At 47.3% G+C, this 20,190-nt stretch overlaps 1 protein-coding gene across 8 annotated transcripts in view; it reads left to right on the top strand.

Annotated features, from left to right (window-relative positions):
* Positions 1 to 949: 949 nt before the first annotated feature.
* The window catches only part of LOC146890946 (cytokine receptor common subunit beta-like), a 43,568-nt gene continuing 24,327 nt past the window's right edge, over positions 950 to 20,190 (top strand). For 5 of the 8 annotated variants that reach the window (XM_087899029.1, XM_087899027.1, XM_087899028.1 and 2 more), the window contains exon 1: positions 19,756 to 20,031. The gene's annotated coding sequence lies outside the window, so the exon portion shown is untranslated. Of the gene's footprint in view, positions 1,325 to 19,755; positions 20,032 to 20,190 lie in introns of those variants that run through there. The other 3 variants (XM_087899023.1, XM_087899019.1, XM_087899022.1) reach the window with 2 other exon arrangements.

Here is a 20,190-nt window from a genome sequence, read left to right as displayed (position 1 = left end):
AATGGCCTGTGCCCCCAACCTAGCAGGAAGACTTAGACGTCTCCTGCTCTGCCTCCACTCTTTGAATCTACCCCCTCATCCTCCATCTCCCCACCCCCACCCCAGGTGTTTAGCTAACAGCTTTATACTTGATTTATTTTTAAAGATTTGCTTAATTTTTCATTATAGGGAGGAGCATGTATATATGAATGCAGTTGTCTGCAGAGGCCAGAGAGGGCATCGGGCCCCTGCTGGAGTTGGAGTAACAGGCATCTGTGGGTACCCTGACATGGGTGCTGGGATCTGACTCAGGTCATCTTGAAGAGCCATCCCTCCAGGCCTTTAATTAGCAGTTCTTGTGTTTGTGTGTGTATAGAGGTGTTTGATGTGTGCACATATACGTATGTATGAGTGTATGAGAGTATGATATGCTGGGACATGGTGGTGTACACCTTCAGTACCAGTACTCAGGAGACAGACTTATGCAGAGTTCTGTGAGTTTGTGACCATGCTGGTCTCCACGGTGAGTTTCAGGACAGTCAACATTACACAGTGAGACCCTGTCAAAAAAACCAAAACAGACAGGTTGTGATCTATATATGTGTGCTTTCTCTCTCTCTCTCTCTCTCTCTCTCTGTATGCGTGTGTATGTGTGTCTGTGTCTGTGTGTCTGTGTATCTATGAGTGAACATGCAGAGGCCAGAGGAGGACATTTGATATCCAGATATTTTCCTCTCAACCTCACCCTTTCGAGACAAGTTCTGCTAATTGTTGCGGAATATTTGTTTACACTGTGAAGATATGTCTTTGCCGAGGTATTTTGAGTGATTTGATAAAAAGCTGGAAAGGCTATAGCTAGGCAGGAGGTATAGGCGGGACTTCCCGGCAGAGAGAGGGAAGGAGAAGCTGGGAGGAGGACTCTAGGTCAGGGATTTCGCCAGCAGACTCAGAGCAGCAAGTCAGATGTGCCATACTAAGAAGAGGCAACCAAGCCACGTGCCAGAACATTGCTTAAAAAAAATAACGGGCTAGCTGGGTGATGGTGGCGCATGCCTTTAATCCCAGCACTCAGGAGGTAGGGGCAGGTGGATCTCTGTGAATTCGAGGCCAACCTGGTCTACAGAGTGAGTTCCAGGACTGCCCAGGCTGTTACACAGAGGAAACCCTATCTCAAGAAAAAAAATGACCTAATAAGTTATAAGAGCTAGTTGGGGAAAAGTCTAAGCTGAGGCCAAGCTTTCATAGTTATTATTAAGTCTCCGTGTTGATATTGGGAAGCCGGTGATCCAAAGACAGTGCAAGAAGGAAGCCGACTGCAGTCAGTGGACCTGGAGCAGCTGGGCTGGTGAGTATCCTCCACCGTGCTGGGGTTATAGGTCCATGCAGCCTTGCCCCGCTTTTACATGGGTGCTGAATTCTAAACGCATGCTTGCTTCATCTCTCCAACCCATGCCTCATCTTTCTGTAAGGATACCCGCGCTGTGGGCTTAGAGTCCAGTCAATGGCCCCATTCGCCTCCATTTTCTTGTAAAGATCCAGTCTCAAAGCAAGGGAACGTCAGAGTATTGGGTACTTCAGGAATCTAAGCTATCACAGGGACAAAGTGGGCAGTCAGTGAGGAGACTGAGAGGGGGCTGGTGCTCCACGATGAGGGCATTTCCAAAGAGGGTACAGGGACAGGTGGGGCGGGATTAGATGACACTGGGGTTAGATGTGATTGTAGACTCTTACCTGAAACCCAGGATCTGAAGCCTGCCATAGGGTGGCCCTGAAATCTCTTGGGGGGGGGGGGGCGGGGAGCGGCGGGCGGTCCATTCCAGCTGCCCCAGGGCCACAAGGCAGAGGGTCTCTCTTGTGCTATTGGTGATTTGGTGTCAACTGAGCATTGACGATATATAAACAGTTACTTATTTCATTTCTATGACCAAATACATGACAAGAAACCAGTTGAGAGAAGGATGTATTCCGGTCGATAGCTTGAGAGTACAGTCCATCAATCATGATAGGAAGATGCATATTATGGAGGGAGGGTGAGGACTCTGGTCACATCGTGTTTGCAATCAGAAAGCAGACAGAGATAGATGTTTGTTCTCCTTTTCCCCCTCTTTCATTCAGTCTCACCCCAAGCTTATGGTACAGTGCTGTTCACATTCATGGTGGAGCTTCCTACCTCAGTTTACCTCTCTGAAACACCCTCACAGACACACCCAGAGGTATTCTCCAAGGGGATTCTAAATCCCACCAAGATGGTGATTGAGATCAAGCATCGCAGACACCCTCTGTGGGGACCCATCTCTCCGGTGGCCCTGGCCATAACAGCAGATGACCTCCTTTAAAACCGAGGAGCAGTGGGCATCCCCGGCATGCCTGGCTTCTCTGGGCAGGGTCAGGCCGGGTCATACAGTCTATCTCAGAACCTTCGTGCCTGCTGCAATCAGCCAGGTCTTTTAGCTCAACCAAGCAGTCGGGCATGCTCAGTATAAAAAACAAAACCAATAATATAGAAGGTGCTTGAGTCATGCTACCTTATATGAAGAGACATAAACCCTGGAGACCACAGCCAAGGGACCCTTGGAAAGAGAGGGTGACCCAGAGACCATGGAACTTCCAGAGGGCAGACTGAAGAGAAGGCTGTCATTCCTTAGAGCTGGGGCCGAGTCCCTGGGGAGTCCTAGAAGAAAGGTACCTCAGTGGGGTTTGAACCCAAGGCTATGAACCCACACGACATTCTGCTTTCCTATTTTCCATTCTGCTCTCCTAATTTTCCTCCCAGATATTAACTGTCCCTACATCCGTCCGGTGCACATGATCATATGCCCCCGGCTCTCCCACCCATACACTAATCATTCCAGGACACATGGTTACCACTTCCTGTGTTGTGCTTGGGTGACTATCAATTTGAAGGAATCAGATTATGCAACAGAGAAAGAGATTAGAGTTCTGACCAAAGTCACTTCTAGACCCAAGGAAAGCGGGTCTCTGTGGGAGAGAGGTGTATGAAACTAGGGACAGAGTTTGGGTATCATGTGTGTTCTGAACAGTTCCCTGTCAATGGTGGCTGAGTTGGGGGTTCCCAGGAGGGTACCAGGGCCTGTGGGCCTCCATCTCTTTTGTCTGTTAGATGCTCAGTCACCCAGGGACCTGTCTCAGGCTGCTTGTGCAATGGAACCCCAGCCCCACCTGTCCTCTCTGGTCAGTTCTGCGTGCCCACCTCTTGCAGCTTTTGTTAGCACCTCCGCCCTGGGTGCAGCTTGCTGTTCATGGCAGCTTCAGGAATCTATATGTCCGGGATACTCCTCAGAATCCCTTCCTAGAGTTCATGCATTCTTGCTTGGAGAACACCCTTCCATGCCACAGACTGGCATCCTCAGTGAGAGTCTACCCGCCTCCTGCTCCTGGGCCTGTCCCCACATCTCAGTTACCTGGCCCCACAGCCCGCAGCTGGCAATGCAGACCCAATCCTTAGCTTTGAGTTAAGATCTAAGGGTTCCCCATGGCCATGGCTGCTTTCAGGGTCCTTCCTCAGTCACAACTCACATAACCGAGACGAGCTTGGCTTCTTCCCGTGGGAGCCCACTCGTTTCTGATAGCTCAGTTCCTACATTCCTTCTTGTGCTGCGGTCCCTGACACAAAAACTCAAAATGAGGGGATGTGCTTTGCTTTCTCCTCCCTCAGATCACTTCCACATTGTGCTGTTGGCTTCTGGGGAAGCACCTATTCTCAGAAGGAGCCTGCATTCTCTGCGGTCAAAACCAGCCCATGCCAAGGCACTTCAATTAATGAGTGAACCCTTGCTGAGCTCAGTGACAGGGCCTGCCCCAAAACAAGGCAAATGGCTCCTGAGGAATACCAAAAGTTAAGTGGGTTCAGAACTTCTGGGGATCTAAGGCTCTCAGAGAGGTCAGAGGCAGTCAAGGGATGTTGATCAACTCATGATAGGAGAAGAAGGAGATGCAGCCAGAAGTTAAATAGATGAATTCAGGTTAAGAACACCTATAACTCAAAAATCCAGACTCCAGAATGTTACGAAGTGCTTGCACAGTGTCACAAGTAGGAAATTCCTTTGTGAGTCTCTAGAAAAAGCCTATTGTGTTTAAGATGCATGCAATACAGAAATGAATTTCCTATGGAGACTTGGGCCTGCCTTCTGAATTGCTCACTGTATATATGTGAATATTCCTAAGTCTTCTGGTCCCAGGTATTTCCAGGCTCTGCCTGGAGTAGTTAAGTAGCTCATTGTGACCACAGGAGTCAGGTGTCACATGAGAAAATGTCACATAAAGCCATAAATTAAACAAATTGGAAGCATGGCTTGGGTGCTTCTACACTCAAATGAAACCTGGGAAGTCCGGTGGGCAGCCCTGTGAGGAAGGGGTGCAAGACTGAAGCATGTAACAGGAAGCTTGTGTGGACATATGAAGACCTGGGAGGGAGACGGGGGACAGGTAGAGAGGAATGCCATCTATAGCGTAGCTAAAGCAGAATGGACACACATACAGATATGATGACAGAGCAAGACAAGGGCCCGGGGTTATTTCGTGGGAGCGCCTGCAGGCTCAGGACTGCCGGGCTCAGGAGATAAAAGATTGAGGTTTAGTAGTTGCAGTTGCTCAAGAGAGAAAAGGGAAGTCTACTCAGATACCATAAAATTGAAAACATGCCAAAGGAGCCATCAATTTCCAGATAAGATCTGCCTGGGGAGCTAGTGTTTGCCACAGAGGAACTTTGGAAAAGCCTGTGACTTTTGAGATCCGTGGAAGGAGGCCACCCATGTCTGATTAGAATGCTGTCTAGGTGTGTGTGCCATTCCCATTTGATCTGTGCCATGTTGCCCTCCCCGTGCAGGCTAGTATATCAGGCAGGCACGTATCTGGTGGTTCCCGTTCCTTAACACTGGGAATCAGAAATAGCGACACATTCCCTGCTCCTGGTGGGTTGTTAGGCCAGTAAGGGGGACAGTGTGAGCATCTGCAGCCGAGGGTGGAAGATGGTCAAACCAAAAGGCCCTGCAGAGGTGGGAGGAGCAAGGAACCTATCTCATGAAGTTTCCCCATGGACTTGAGGCCATGTTGGGCTTCCCTCGTCATGGCCATGATGCTTCCAAAAGTTCCAGGAGCACAGCTCACAGGGGGGAAAGGTACAGAAACCCCAGGACCCTGTGTTTGCTTCTAGGACCCCTTTTGAAGGCCTCAACTCAGACACTACTTGTGGGCTAGGGGTACCACCTGCTGAGTGTGAGAGGGAAATGGGGCTCAGTCCAATTCTTGTCCAAGTCCTCCTGACAACCTGGTATCCTCCTTACCTCTTCAGGAGAGAGAATGGACACCAGGGAGGCTGAGTACTCTGGCAAAGTTTTGAAGAACGCAGGTGTTTCCACCTGACAAGGACCACCATTGTCTCTGAGGCCCACCTAGCTCCAAGGCACCTGCTCTGTGCCTTGTGCTTAGATTTCCCAGGAGCATACGCCCTGCCTTCCACGGGCTTCTGCTGTGGGATAGGGTCCTCCGGGTTCATAGAACAGACAGCTGGGAATTATAAACTCCCTGTCATTTTCGTGTCCCATGACAGACACACAGCAGCAGTTCAACGCTTGCTGGGAAGATGAATTAATGCATGTCAGCATCTTAGGTCCCCCTCAACAACTTGGTGCCCAGCCTTGCCCATGGGTACCTCTTCCTGCTCTCCTCTACCTCCAGGTGGAAATATCTTTTTCTTATACTTCACAGAAGCAGTTCAAATGTCTACACCAGCACAGGAGTTGGCCAGCTTCTCCATAAAGGACCTGTCTGTCAGCCGGGTGGGAATCTGCTGGGACAGATAGACAGAGACAGACCAGGGAGAGAGATACAGACCAGGGAGAGAAGGTGCAGCTAAGAAGTTCAGGGAGACATTTTTGTCTTCAGGGTACACTTAGAACTTCCAGGCCTATGGTCCTGGTGGTGGCTGGTGGGATGGGAAAGAGTTCCAAGACCAGGGAAAAGAGAGCACCTACCCCAAGGAATACTCCGTAGGTGGGAAGGCTGAGGCTATTGATTGGCAGGAGGGCTTATGTTGAGTCAGTTTGACCTGTGGCAGATGGATCAAAGTCACAACTTCCTGAAGCTCACCTGAGTTTTTTCAAAGTTAACAAAAGAGATGAAAGTTTCAGATATCTTAGCATCACCGCCATTTGTAATCTGCACTGAAATCCTAGTTGTAACAAACGCAGTTAACCATGACTGCAAACGGTTTGAGTAGACTCACGACTTTGAGCCACAGCAAAAGCTTGGGGACCCAAAAGGATAAAGATCCGGGTTAAAAGCATGAACAAACATTCTTTCCTCTGTCCAGAGGGCTGGATGCATATAAATTGGACAGAGATGTTTTCAGCACAATGAGAAACATTTTAAGTCGATATTTAGAAAACAACTAAGCAAAATTTTAAATTAAAAGGAAAATTACAATTCTGAACCTTTGACTATGATAACAGTAGCTACTACTTTCTCAAAGCTAGATTAATGCTTCACCAGAACACCTTTGAATAATGTTAGAGCTCTGAACTTTTAAAGTCTTAACATCGTGTATTATATTTGAGTCTTATTCTTTGCATATCTTAAATCAGTTCCTCAGACCTTTAGAACTTGTATTTCCACACCTCATTACTTTCTTAAACTCCAGCATCTTACATAAACTTTAAACCTTTTTCCTATCAAGAGTCTATTGGGGACCAGTTCCAAGGCCTGTCAGGGTTCAGAGAGGAAGCAGCAGCCAGCAAAAAACTCAGGATGTCTGAGGGTGAATGAACCTCTCTCCCACCTGCTTTTCAAATCAGTCTCTTTATTGTTCTGTCTCAATTCTAAGTCTCCTGTCCTACACTTAATTCCTCCTGGCTTCTTCTCCTTAGCTTAAAAACTCACTTTCCCCCAGGAGCCTTGACGCGATAAAGAAATTACAAAAGTTACCCCTCATTGGTCAAAAGCACATTCCTAGGGTAAGTGCTAAGGGGTTGAGCCATTGTCACGACAACACAAGGGTTTCAAGGGTTCAGGAGTAAAACTGTAGCCAGATGGGGTGAGGAGGGGAGGAAGTGCCCAGTGGCAAACTTTGAGTCACAGGTCTTTTGTTAACAGACTGGCAAGTGAAGATCTGGCATGCTTTTCTTAGGGTACTTTGTGTAGCAAGCTTGGTTGGACATCTGCAACTCTGACCTTGAGCACAGCTGTAAGATTTGTGATTCATTTACAAAAAAGTCTCTAGTCTAGCTTGAACTTGCTTTGAAGCGAAAGTGAGCTAATTGTGAGCAGTTAGTCTAAGGAAAAGAAGAAGGCAGGCTTTTAAGTGTCCACAGCCCTTGCGGGATAATAGATCCAATCATGAAGCATGTCCCAGTATATATTCTATATATCAAAACTATATAGCTAAGTGAAAAGTCATCCTCCTGATCATCCACAGATATATGTGCCCATAAGATTGAGATGTCACCGTGAGATCACATATACACGTCACATGAGATCACACACTGCAATGCAGGTATTGGGAGACAACCAGCTGCTTTAGCAAAGGTAAGCAGCAGTCTCCACAGTCTGTGGTCTGTCCTGCAGGCCTCCCCTGGACAGGACTAACCTCCATCAGAGCCACGCCTCTGGGGGGTGGACATCTGAATTACCAGTTGCCATGTGCTGTGTGCATATTCCACGTCCTCTGACGTTTCCCTCCCCCATCCAATCCTTTACCATGAGAGATGGGTGATTGATTACTAAAAGTAGTCATTGAAAAGCAAGTTGGTTTAAGTAAAAGAATAGTAAAGACTAAAATTATGGCTATTAATAGTAGCATGATAGCTTAAGTTTGTGTTTACAGTGGAACCTGCTTTGTGAATTTAATTTTTTCAGTGTGAAGACTGTCAGCAAGGTAGACCTGTCTGTGAGTCTGCCTTCTTCAGCTGGAGACCTAGTAGCTCTGGACAAACAAGGCCTGACTTTTACATATAGAATGGGCTGACCGGGTAGCTGATGCCTTAGGGGAGGAACTGAGGAAGGTCAGCTTGCAGCTACTGAACTGCTGAGCTTCAGCTGGCCATCAACACCATCAGCATCTGAAAAGGATACATTTGAGTAGGAAGCAAATTCCAAATGGCATCTGTAACAATTTAAGTACAGAAATTTACCTGAACAGCCAACCTGGAATCCTCCGTGGTGATATCAGTGGCTTAGCTGCAGGCAGAAGTTGTCAATCTTTGGCTGTCATACAGGACAGATCAGCCTGTGGTCAACAGACCCAGGTCTGAGAGAATTTTTTTTTTTTTGGTGTGGGGGGTATAGAGTTTATTTAGTGGGTTGTGGAGGGGGAAGGAAAGGAGAGAGGAGGGAAAGAGAGAGAGGCAGCTCCAGGAGAAGGGCAGACAGATAGACAAGGTCTGAGAGATGTTTCTGTGGAGGAGAAAACTGACCCAACTTGGCGAGGTGGAGTAGAGCAGTCTGCCCTACAGGTGTACAGACTGGGCGGGGCCCTGGCTGCAGCTGCTCTCTGCCCAGTGCTTGGCATTGCCACAGCTGAAGTGAGCTCCAGGTGGAGTTGTTGCTGCCAGTCTTCTTTGGAGAGAGTCTCAGCTGTTGTTACCTAAAGCTGGTATTTTTGTCTGCCAGGGAAAGCCTTCCTCATTCAACACTTTAAATGCTATATTCAGCAGATCTTTCTGAGGAATTTGAGGGCCATTGTTGAGTCTGTTAAGTATACTTGATTTTAAACAAACTTTACCTATTTTTAATTACTTGCTTTAGGCTTAACCTTGACAGCATATACAGAAGGCTAAAACCTGCTCCTGTAAATTAATTTACATTTGTACTTAGCGTGACTACAAGCATACTTTTGAGCAAGTGAAATAATTGAATCATTATAAGTGGCTGGCCATTAACTTACATGTCTTAATTATCCTCGACAGGTTACACCAGTTAGTAGCTTTTATAAGATTAGGATTTTACAGTTTTATTTCTGTTGAGCAGCCTTAAAATTTTGAACTGAAGATAATTTAGCATCAAAATAAAACTTTAAATCCATGATTACAGTCTATAGAGAGACTAGAAATCTTACATTCCTGATCTTTTCATAGTGTACCTTAACAGAATATGACAATTTCTGGTATGACTCAGTTTATCCAAATAGCTTAACCTTGACAAAGTTATCAAAGACAAAGAAGCTAGGCATACATCTTCAAGTCAGTTTCTGCCAGACTAAATAGACCTAAGAATAGATCAACCTTATTTATCAAATATACCGTATTCACCAGACATATTTTGTTTCTTCTCTAAATTTTTCTAGAAGCCTGGTGTTGAACACAGTTAGCAAAAGACTAACTGACTAGACGTACATATTTAAGTCATTTTTTTTAGCTAGCCTGGATAGAACTTTACAATTTTAGGAATTTATAAATCTTAATCAAACATTTATTGTTACTAATTTCTATTTCGAATAAAAAATAATTGAAACATATACAGTATGCTGTAGCAGGTATATTTTTTAAACAAGAGTTGTATCTAATTTACGTACAAATATGTTGTAGCAAATTAAAATTACTATTTATAGATTATTTTTAAATGATCAACTTTTTGTTACAAGGTTTAAACTAACTTTTTGTTGCAGATTTTATAAAGTTCTTCAGAACAATGAACTTACAAATCCTGAGATAAGAGAGTTTACACAATAGTCTTACAAACTTTGAGATGAAGCTCGTACTTAGCAGGAGTTTTATTTATATGGGGGGGGTACTTAGAGAGTTAGCTAAGACCAAGAGAAGGAGTGTGAAAGGAGCAGCAGTCATCCCTAGTGGAAATACTTCACTTTGCTGTCCTTGTAAGGTCCTTAGCATCTTTCCCTGTGCTGTTTTCTTTTGCTTTTACTTCTCCCTGTCACAAGGAGACAGGTGGCCTGCCTGACCCAGGGCAGAGATTTAGCAGGAAACTCTAACAACAATGCTTTGGTCTGGAGAGTGAGGGCCATAACCCAACTCCAGAAACACCTTTTCCTTTTAATAGAGTAGAACAGAACAAAACAATTTTTTAAATATTGCACATACACAAACGACATTTGAATTCCATTAAGACTGAATACAGATGCGGGGACTGGAGCAAGCAGAGAGATAGAAGGCTCAGGGATCAAAGATTTTTGAAGGTAAAGCAGGAGTTTAGAGATAAGAGATTTGGGGATCGTTTGTTTGTGTGGTAGCGGAAGTCATTACAATCTGGGAGAATTTGGAACTCAAGTATGCCACCAATGGCCATTGAGCTGTATTGATGTCAGGATATCTGCAGGAAGACAGTGAGGCTTAGTGGAACCTGAGCACCTGAGGAGGAAAAGGGATTAGGGAGGGAGGTGAGGATTCTGGATGGGGAGAGGTTTTGGTTTGAGCTGAGAGACAGAGCAAGCGGGAAAGAGAATCAGAACGACGGGATTGTGGAAGAGGCTGGGGGAAAAGTCTCATTAAAGGAATCCCACCAGAGAGATCATCCCAATAGAGGGAGGGGAGTAAGGGCCTTAGCAGAGAGATGTCCTGAATCACTGTGGAGAACATACAGAGTGTTTCTATGTGATGCTCACCCAGGAGGGCATAACAGGCTCCAGGAGCCAGAGAGACCAAGTGGGTGGGGAGACCCTGGATGGGAAGAGCCCATGACTAGAGACACAAGTGAGCAAAGAGAAAGAACAAGTAGCAAAGAAAGCGTCCTTTAGAAGGAGAGGGAAGATGATGGGAGAGGCCTAGGGACAAGGGCCTCAAACAGAAAGTCCATCAGAGCGAGGATTCGAGTATCTCAGATATCCAGGAGGACATAGAGAAGTGCCTGATGTACTGCGGGACTTCAACAGCGGGCTCCAGTGAGCCAAGAAGAGGGACAAGGACAGAGCAGGGGATGTGAGGAGCGACAAGAGGTTAGCCATGGTTAGAGATGGAGCCAGCTCCAGGGGAGATCAGAGAGCATGTTGGGAGGGAGAGCAAGGATGAGAGAGAGAATAGTAAGTGTCCTGTGACAAGAATTTCAATCCAGGATGTCCTCAAGAATACTGGGAGACTTGTCCGTGAAAAATGTCCCAAATCACAAAGAAGAGGCATTCCTACCAATTGATGGGTTCCCAGTATGGGTAGAAAAGCTGACACACCACTATTGTGACACCAGTGTGATTTCTATAAAAGTTGGAAGCTCCAGGAGTTGACAGAGACAGAGCAAGTGACTCCGAGGTGACACCTGAGTACCAGAAGAGATCAGGTGGAGGAGAGAAGTGACTGAAGAAACAGACTCTAAAGTTTGGAGTCGAATATGGTGGGTGGAGGAGCCAGCAGAAGTAAATGTTCCATACCTTATGAGAGTCAAATAAGTCACCCCGTTCAGTTAGGAAAGTCCAAGCACTTTGGAAATGGGTCCATTTATGCCCCTCCAGGTGTTTGACACTAGATGTATCAATTGACATGACCACACTATGGTATGGTTAAGGGGAAGGTTTTTATTGCACATATGAAAGGGTGAACAGCCAGAGCGTCTCAAAGAGGCCAGAACAGAAAAGGAACTGGACTGAAGATGGCCAGGAGACTGAACGTGGCCAGGGTTATCTCTGAGAGAGGAGAGAGTAGCGGGGGATGGAGCATAGGGAAAAAGCTCAGTGAGAGGAGCAGGAGCAGGGCAGAGAGCAGTAGGGAGAGCTGATAGAGGAGAGCAGTAGGGAGAGCTGATAGAGGAGAGCAGTAGGGAGAGCTGATAGAGGAGGGCAGGGTTCTAAGAATGAGCGCTGGGGGAGGGAAGATGTGAACTAGAGGGAGGGGAGGGGAGGAGGGGAGGAGAGCTAAGATGTTAGCTTGGACTTGAAATGTGTAACAGGTACTTGGGATCCTGAAAGAGCCTGACACCACAGGTAGCCATATGTCCCTTCTGCCAGAGGTAAGGAAATGAATGACCCCTCTTGGTAGAGGGAACCCAGCTTCACAAGTTCCTGAGGAATGTTGGCCTTTAACCTCCAGAAATCCTCCTATATATAATTCAGGTTGAGCTCATTTCTGGGTATCTGGACTGTCTTTTGGAGTTTAGAGGACTGGAGTTCCCTTTGGACACAATCACCATCATCGTTGTCATCATCACTATATTAAATCAGACTTACAAAGTGGGGTGTTTGAAAGAAAATGGCACCCAAAGAGAGTGGCAGTATTAGGAGGTGTGGTTTTGTTGGAGTAGGTGTGACCTTGTTGAAGGAAGTGTTTCTGCACGAGTGGACTTTGAGGTCTCCTGTGCTCAAGCTATGCTCATTGTGACAGTGTACTTCCTGTTGCCAGTAAATCAAGATATAGAACTCTCAGCTCCTTCTCCAGCACCATGTCTACCATGATAGTTGACTACACCTCTGAAGCTGTAAGTGACCTACCCCAATTAAGTATTTTTCTTTGTAAGAGTTGCCATGGTCATGGTGTCTCTTTATGGCAATAGAATCGCTAAGTAAGACACAAAGGAAGAACATTATTACCTGGGCTACAATTGGATGAATCTTGAGGAACGTGCTAAGTGAGATAAGCCAGCACAAAAGGACAGCCACAGTGTGATGCCATTTAGAGGTCCCCTGCCAGTTAACTTTACAGAGGCAGAAGGTAGAGTGGTGGTTTCTGGGGCCCAAGAAAGGAGGAATGGAGTGCTACTGTGGCGTTTGAGTTGCGAGATATGAAAAAGTTCTGGAGGTGGGCAGTGGTGACTTCCTGGGTCACCTAAATGTCCACAAGGCACTGACCACACGTGTGAAAGCAACAGGAACGTCAATTTTTGTATATTTTATCACAGTCTGTTCAAAAGCGGGTGCAGTTGGTATACATTGAAAAAAATCGCAATAATCACTATTAGAAACTGTACAAGGATGCAAGCATCCACTTTGGATAGAATGCTCTGATTCTTGATCTAATGGTGGATATCTGGGTTGCAGATTCATAAATGTTTGCTCTCCACTTGATATACACACACTGTAGAGTTCTTTAATGTAAATACAGCAGAGGAATTTTTCTCAGTTCTCTGGAGAAAAGCTTAAGTCCTAGGCATAGAGGAGCCAAGTTCTGTGACACTCAAGCAAGGTCTTGAGAACAAGATGGATCTACGTCTTTGCCCACCCCCTTGACAGACCACTCTGTGAGTGACATTTATCTGGGCCTCCACGTGGGACCTCACAGTCACATCTGAGATATGCTTAACCCTCTCTAAGGCACATGGTTAGGACTAAGCGACATTAGACAGTCTTAAAGATGCTGATTTACTCTGCCTCTGACTACAAAGGCTTTTGTTAGGAATGAGAGAGCCAATGCTTCACTGAGTTGACAGACACCTCTCCTCGGGCCTGTTAGGACCAAAGCAGCACCCTCAAATGGCAGTGCTGGTGACTTTGTCCTACAGGGGAGAACTTTGGCCGAGTAAGCAGCAGGAATGTAACTGGATAAACAAGTCTAAAGGCAGGTTTCTGTTTACTGGAAAAGGAGATAGCACAAGGCAGTTTCCATTTGCAAGAAACTTCCCTTAATCAGCCCCAAAGGTCAACTACCTTAACATCTAGTTCCCGGTCAGTCCTAGCAGTCCATCTCAGCTGACACATAACATCTGCTTGTTTTGTGCTGCACTCCCCTTCCACTCCCATGTTGCTCCTTTCCCTGCCCCCTGCGAGATATTCTTGGCAATTTGATCCCCAGTGAACCTCTCTTTGTACCCACGAAGCGGTAGAGTCCAGTGGTTCTACCATTCCCTCGCTTACAGTGCCTGGCTGCTTTGACCAGGCAGCTGTAGGTCAGTCAGGCAGTCCCTTCCTCGACAGCCCCCTGCAGGCAGTCCAGCTGTGTGGTGAGGGTTCATCTTATTGTCACCTTGACTGGATTTAGAATCTCCATGGGAACCCCAACTTCCGGTGTGTCATGAAGGAGTTTCTAGATTAGGTTTGGCTGAGGTGGGGAGACCCATGCGAAATGCGCTTGGCGCTATGCTGTGGACAAGGCTCTCAGACTACACAAGAGAAAGCTACCTGAGAACCAGCATTCAAGGCTCTCTGCTTCCTGACTGCAGATCGCCTTCCCACCATGATGGTAGCACAGAGAAACCCGTCCTCCCTTAAGCTGCTTCTGTATTTGATCACAACACAAAGTGGGGTGATTTGAACAACCTGTGACCACTTAAAGGAAATGCTTGTGTGACAACAGCAAGCTAGGCTGCTGGGAAGCCATGAGTGCTGCCCCTTGGAGACTCTGCCCCGGGCAAGGTAGCTCCAGGAAACTCACATCAACCTTTGGAGTCCCCAGGGTAGGTGCTGGCTTCTGAGTTTAGGCGTTCAGGTCTTCAGCTCTCAAAGCAACAAGCAACCTGCAAACCCACAAGTCTCGGGTAAGTTTCTAGCTTTTGGGGCCCAGAACCATTGTCTCTCTAGCTTATGAAGGCTTAGCGCTTGCTCAAATCTGGGCCTAGAGCTACAGCTTTCTGCATTTATAGCCTGGATCCACAGTCTCCTTGTTCTCAAAACATAGGGCTACAAGCCCAGCCTATAAGTCACTGCTTTCAAGAGCTCAGGACCGTAAGCCCAAAGGAAGCTTGCCCACGTGTAATGTTTACCTGAACAAATGATCTCCATTTGGGACACAGCTAAGGTGTCTGTGAGAAGGAAGGAAGGAAGAAAGGAAAGAAGAAAGGAAGGATGGAAGGAAGGAAGGAAGGAAGGAAGGAAGGAAGGAAGGAAGGAAGGAAGGAAGGAAGGAAGGACGTAGGGAAGCTGTTCCTGTTCTGCTCTGCTTTAGCTGTCACAGCTGTCCGGTGTTGGTATCATCCACAATTCCATTTCTACACATTAACTATTGTCAAGTCCTAATGATATTTTACATTTAAATCACTTGCTGGGTGTGACCTGGATGATCCCACAGGAAGACCCAAGGTTGAGGTACATCTTTGCATACCAAGGAGGTCCCAGTTGTCAGGAGCTCAGCTGAGCAGCCAGGGGTTAGGGTGACCAATGGATGGATCAAAGAATACCGTCTTTGATGGTATGGGTGGTGGAAACAAGGGGCCAGACCCAGGGAGTGCAGCCATTTCTACACTGTCTGCCCTGTGAAAGGCTGGTGAAGCGTCAGATGCGTCAGCACATACATGACTTGCTTCATTATTAAGGGAGCCCAGAACAAAAGGGATGACAGTCTGGGGAGGTCCTGGAAAGGAAGGAGGGAAGACATGGGGTAAGGGCTAGAACCGGAAAGGGGACAAATGTCTTCAAGACTTTTCTCCTTCTCCCTGGGGACACCTCACCCAAAGTGAACCTTGTAACCTCAGCCCAGCATGTCAGAGAGGGGTCCAGGCATAGAGCGATTGGCTGGGCGGAACACAAAGATGTGGAGGAGAATCACAGTCCAGGACCCAACCTTGACTTCGGTGCCCTTCAGAAACCTCAGGGTATTGGCTGGGCCTTGACCTGGGTAGAAGCCAGTGTTCCTTCATGAGACCTACTGGGCAAACTTTGGAAAGTGTCCAGGCCTAGGAACTGGACCGGTTTTAATCACAATCTAGCTTCTCCCTAAGGTAAGTCCCTTGGTGAGCAGAGGGGTTAGGTTTTTCTAGTAAATGAAGCTCCCAAGCTCCTTGGTTACAGAAATCCTTGCCAGGCTGGAAAGCTCTGAACTCTGCAGGCCTCTTCAAGCCCTAAATGCACAGAGGACCCAAGCTGATGCTGAGCTACCCAGCTACCTCCCCTAGACCTCCATGCTGAGGGCACTCTTCCTCCTGGGCACCTGGTAGCCAGAGCTGGATTTTGGCCCCTTCCTGAATTCCCAGCCCCTGCCAAGCACAGGAGGGGGAGCTCAGGGTAGGAGGCCCAGAGAGATGTTCTTCAAGCCTGTCCTCTCCAGCCCCAGGTAATTCCCTCCTGACATGTCACAGCAGAAAGAGACATCACACTGGGTAGAAGAACCTGAAACAACTGGGGTCAGAGACTCTCTATTGCCACTCCAGCCTGGGATTTCCCTGCCCAGGCAGAGAACTGCGAGCTAAGTCTGGACGGCCTGGCAGGGAAAGTATGCACACAAACACACACACACACACACACACACACACACACACACACACACACAGAGAGACACACACACACAAGAATATACAGGTCAGCAGGCAGAAGCAGGCAGGCAGGCAGGCATTCAGACAGATAGAGCAAGTAAATAAGTATGTAAATCAGTAAAATAAATAAATACGTAAATGCAAAAACAAACAAACAAAAGTAAAGAAATAGAACTCAGGCTAAGTTTGGCTTCCTGGCTGCCATGGGTTTGGTGTCTTCCCTTGGCTGTGCTCCCCCACTGTGATGTACTGAAACTCAGAGCACCAGAGGAGAGCTTTGAACCTCCCTTTGGGGAGCTCTTTTCCCAAAGGTCTTCCTGACAGCAGATCCCCATCGCTCCCAGCTAACTCATGCATGCAGCTATGGCTTCTCTGGTATGTAAGGTATGTAAGGTGCCCAGCCTGGTGGCTGGTAGAGAGGCAGGTCTCACATACAGGGCCTCCCATGAGTGCCCCCAGAGAACTTTAAAGTGAGCGAGTTTGGTAATAAGATATTTTAGGATGGAGAATGCTGGCCCTCTGTCAACTCTGCCCTCTGTACTGGTGTGAAAGGCAACACGGAAAATCCCCAGAAGAAAGCATTCTGTCAGCAGCTGATCAAGGGCAGAAGTCTCCACAGCGAAGGGTGCCATCTTACCTGTCCTTCCATGATGTTCAGAGACACCCTCCACAGCATTTTTGAATGAACCCTTAAATGTCAGAGGACAAGCTTGTACCATTTTAAGGGGGTGCTCTACTTCTGCCTCAACATTTCGGGTGCTCTATGGAGCCAGTCCTGAGTGGCAGCCCAGTCTGTCTCCAGCTGTCACGAAACAGCTTGGATATCACCATCCTCTGCCACCTGCCACACCACTGCATCCTCCTGAAAGTGAGGAGCAGAGCAGGTTTGGAAATGCCCTGGGATGGAGACTCCATGGATGTTCCCTTCCCTGAGGGCAAGCTGTGTGGGTTATGGGTTTTGTTTTCTTCATGACTGGTTTGGTTTTGTCCCCCCATTTACAATGAGCATAAATCTGTTGACTCAGTTGGCAGAGTTGAAAACTTCATGGGTGATTTTACCAAGTTGGAGTACAGGGAATTCTGCCATGATCACCAGAGGATGCCAGTGTCTCTGTTGTATCAAGGGACAGTGAAAGTGTAGAGTTTCAAACTCAGAGCTCGAGTCTTAGGGGAATTCAGACCCACCCCTCAATGGTGGACAGACCACCATCTAACGGTCCTGCAGAGAGAAGTGTTCTGGCCAGCCCAGGGAACCCGTTAGTGAGCCATTTCTATCACCGACCTAAGACTGCCAGGAGCATCACAGCCACTGGGAGCCTCGCATGAGCCACGCACCTGCTCTTCCCTGTGTGAGCATGACTGAAAATGGCACCTGTGGCCCTGTGTGTGTTTAGATCCCTGGCAACTGGAATGAGCTGAGTCCTGTGAACATCAAGTCAGCCCTTTGTCCTCAGTGGTGAGCTTTGTTCCTGTTCTCAGCACTTTAGAACCTGGTGTCTCCGATGCTGCGGTGCGAGAGCCAGTGAACAGCTGGAGTGTTTGTGTGCCTGATTCTGCAAAACCACGAACAGGTGTATAGGTGTATATGTTGTCCTGATTTTATTTATGCTGTGACAAGAGCCATGGACATAGCAATTTGGGGGAGGAAAGGGCTTACTTCAGGTCACAGTCCATCATTGGGGACGTCAGGGCAGGAACTCAAGCAGAAGTGTAAAGCATGAACCGTGGAAGATGCTGTGTGCTGGCTGGTCATAGACTAGTGCTACATAACTTTCTTACGTGGTTCAGGACCATCTGCCTAAGGAATGGTGCTGCCCATAGTGGGCTGGGCCCTCCACACCAATTAACAATCAAGGCAATTATTGCGGTTGCTCATGCCTTTTGGAGGCAAAGGCAAGCAGATCTCTGTGAGCCTGAGTGCAATCAGGCTGCACAGTGAGGTCCCATCGCCAGCACAGAAACGGTCAAGACAGTTCCACCCCAGACATGCCCACAGGTTAATCGGGCCTGGACAGAGGTCCTCATTTGAACCTCCTTTCTCCGGTGACTCTAGGCTGCTCAAATTGTCCGTTAAAGCTAACTAGGAGAGGTACGGCTAGATGGAGGCATATCAAAACATTTCATTTACATAAACTGGGCTAAATGGTTACCTATGTGTTTTTTGCTTTAAATGAGGTACTGTCTCCAAGGCTATAACCTGCAAGTCATAGGAAACACTGCATAGATACACCAGGGACTTTCAATTTAATAAGGTGACCTGCACACACATTTGGATGGCTTAGGCGCTGCATGCTGCTGTTATTCGTAGGGAAGGCCTTCTAAGAGGCCTCTTTTGGCTACTAGACACCTGTGTTCATTTTCATTTTGAGTTAAGATTTGAAGTTCATTCCATGTTAAGAAAAAAATGGATGGGTGTCTGAAAGAGGTGACTGGAGCTTGGTGACAGTTTCTACGGTACCTGTGCAGCAAACTCTACCAGGCCCCAGTCTGGCACTGTTCCTAAAACCAGTAGGTTGCCAAGAAAGGCATATTGTCACTGGGGTATGAGTAAAGAGCAAAGGAATTTCTTGTCAACTTTGCATGTCTGGAATGTCCTGTGTAGGTGGGGATGGTGACTGTGAGTGACCACTTCACTTATGTGCTGTGCACTGAGTTTTTGGGGCGTCTGGATGATGTGTTCATTTTCTCAAACACTGAGGGTTTGGAGGAAGAGTTACACAATGTGTGAAGAGATACTCGTTCCTCTGAATTTCAAGGCCAGTAGGGCGGTGGATCCAGTGTTCAGATAGAGGCCACCTACCTTGTGTGACTTCCCATGTGTACAGTGAAAACCTCTCATGGGTTCCACACGATTCCTACCCAGTGCCACTTGGTAGCAGTTACTATGGCATAGCTATTAACGGGTTAAAAGAATTTAATAAGCACTTGATTAAACACCACTGCAAACCAAGGGAGTCCCATCCACCTACCGTCCATGCCGAGGACCGAGGGTATTTATGTATGGGGAGATGAGAAATGACCAGTTTGTCTGACACTGCCTTTTTCTAAAAAAGAAAGAAGAAAGAAAGAAAGAGAGAGAAAGGCTGACACTCCATCCATTGTATTTTTACACTCATTTGTTTTGTGTTTTGCCATATTGTATTAAAATATCACTCATGTCTATGGCATCTTTTGGTGCCCCTTTAAATTTTGCCCTGAAGGAGGGGCTTACTCACTTCTTTATAACCCTACCAGCCTCAGATTTATTCATTCCTTTCATTCATTCATTCATTCATTCATTCACTCTCAGTCATGAAGTGTGAGCCATGGCAGGTCACTGGGGGAGGGGAATGGAGGCAGACCCTCACTTATCCTAAGACCAAGTTGGGGGAAGGTCACAGTGGACTCTAGGGCAGGATGGAGAAAGTGAAGCTGACCCCTAGGGATCCAGAATGTTTCTGGAACTTACTGAGGGCTGTGAACTTAGGTTTTCCACATCGATGGCTTTCCCTCAAAACCCTTCTGGTTTGTAGGTGCTTCTAGAAAAATACCACAAGGGGTCCCAAGGCTTTAAGAGGCCACCTGTAGCTGATTTGCATAAAGCCACATGCTGAGAAGTGGTGCCCTTGGGGTCCACCCTAGTTCTGCCTGGCTCTGGGCCCATGCTCAGCAGGGAGGTGGCCATTGCCCCCTGTTTCCTCCAGAGGGATCAGGGAAGGCGACTTGGAAGAGGCCATACCTGGACTGAGACTTGAAGTGTATGTGAGAGCTGACCAGGAGACAGTGGGGTGCAAGCTTCCCTGGCAGAATTATATACCGTCAGTGTTATCTGAGACTCATGTCCGCAATTCTGAGAAGCAGGCGAAGCTGCTTGTGAAAGGCACTGGTGCTTCCTCATTCTGCTCTCTGTTTCCTCCCGACGTGACACAAATAAATAGGAAGCGCCTAAGGCTCACTGCTCCTGGAGGCTCCCGAAGGAGGCTGCCTGTACCAAATGCAGAGGTAAGGCTTCCTGCTGCGGAGCTGAGGATGGGCTCAAAGTAGCGATTGTGGGGTCTCCAGGATAGAAAGGGGCAGGAGGATAAGGAGTTGGGGTGGCATCTTGTTCCAGGGATCTGAGGAGGTACTAGTGGCCTTCCTGGGAAGACTAGGCCCCTGATC

This window comes from Myodes glareolus, chromosome 19 (genome assembly GCF_982192425.1).
Source record: "Myodes glareolus chromosome 19, mMyoGla1.1, whole genome shotgun sequence".
Lineage (NCBI taxonomy): Eukaryota > Metazoa > Chordata > Mammalia > Rodentia > Cricetidae > Myodes > Myodes glareolus.
This window is presented reverse-complemented; position numbering and strand designations above follow the sequence as displayed.